The 1,400-nt window shown below is 41.0% G+C and overlaps 1 non-coding gene across 1 annotated transcript; it reads right to left on the bottom strand.

Moving 5' to 3' along the window:
• Nucleotides 1-491: 491 nt before the first annotated feature.
• Nucleotides 492-598, bottom strand: LOC122070401. Its single transcript, XR_006137771.1, has one exon. It is a non-coding gene; the product is annotated as a small nucleolar RNA R71 (small nucleolar RNA).
• Nucleotides 599-1,400: the final 802 nt, after the last annotated feature.

Raw genomic sequence — 1,400 nt, 5'->3', positions numbered from 1 at the left:
GTTGCATGAGTGTTAAGTGGGTACGTAATACTAAGAATCGGTTAGAAAGAAGAGATCCAACAAGTAGTGACACTATACATTTGCTCTCTTTAAAACCCTTCAATATGGGAGACCAACAGCAAAACCCTTCACCTAAATCTCTGAAAGATAGGTTCTACCCTGCTAGAACAGCCCAACCTTCCTGCATAGTTCTACCACAAGCCCAGGGCAATAATTTTGAACTCAAATCTCAATACATCACTATGTTGCCCCACTTCCATGGGTTGACCTCTGAGGATGCATACCTATTTCTAAGGGAATTTGAAGAGGTATGTGTTCTAATTAAGATCCAACAGCTTTCTGATGATGCTGTTAAGCTTAGGTTTATCACTTTTGCATTGAAAGACCAAGCTAAGAAGTGGTTGTATGGATTACCCACAAATTCCATAACCTCATGGGAACAGTTCACAGTTGTCTTCCTTAAGAAGTTTTTCCCAACTCACAAGACCAATAAGCTTAGAAGTGATATCCTTCAGTTTAGGCAAAAGCCTAGTGAGTCATTTTCCAAACTTATGGAGAGATTCAAGGATCTACTCCAAGAATGCCCCCACCATGGCCTAGACCTATGGCATTTATGTCAAATAATTTATGAGGGTATTGATTACCCAACTAAACAAATGATAGAATCTATGTGCCCTGAGGGATTCACATCCTTTACAGATGAAGAAAAGGCATGGGAATTCTTACTTGACTTAGCTGACAAAACCCGTGAATGGGAATCAACCCAAGAGAGTGAAAGAACTATAAGAGGAAAAGGATATTTTGTGGATGGGATAGTAGCCAAGGAAGCCCATTTGGATATCCTAATCAAGAGGATTGAGGCTATTGTTCCTAGAGAGTCATAGAAGAATGCCCTAACACCTCTGGGGGCACTTCTAATGATAGTGTTAATGCCTTATACCAGAATAATCCATATAGTAACACATACAATCCAGGATGGAGAAATCACCCAAATTTTTCTTGGAATCAGGGCAACCAAGCAGGACCTTCCAATTTCTATAATCAAGGTCAACCTGGACCCCAAAGGCCTCCCTTTGCACAACAATCTTTTTCTCAAAATACTTTTCCTAGGTCAAATGTAGGACCTCAGGCGAGTTTTCCTAGGGCCCCTCTTCTATCATCTTATCAGCAACCCCCTGGGTTTACCAACACTGGAGAGGCAAGTAGAATAAATGACTTGGAAAAAAATATGGCCCTCCTCATGACAAGCCATCAAAATCTTACGAGAGAACTTACCCAAGTTGTCTCAATTATGCATGAGAGGAAGAAGGGAACTTTACCCAGTCAACCAGAGCCTAACCCTAGGCATCATCAACCTGTTAGTTTACAAGGACCAACTAATGCACCACTGAATATAGTAC

This window comes from Macadamia integrifolia, unplaced genomic scaffold, assembly GCF_013358625.1.
Source record: "Macadamia integrifolia cultivar HAES 741 unplaced genomic scaffold, SCU_Mint_v3 scaffold904, whole genome shotgun sequence".
Classification (NCBI taxonomy): domain Eukaryota; kingdom Viridiplantae; phylum Streptophyta; class Magnoliopsida; order Proteales; family Proteaceae; genus Macadamia; species Macadamia integrifolia.
The sequence above is the reverse complement of the archived record's forward strand: the minus strand, read 5'-3'. Positions and strand labels throughout refer to the sequence as shown.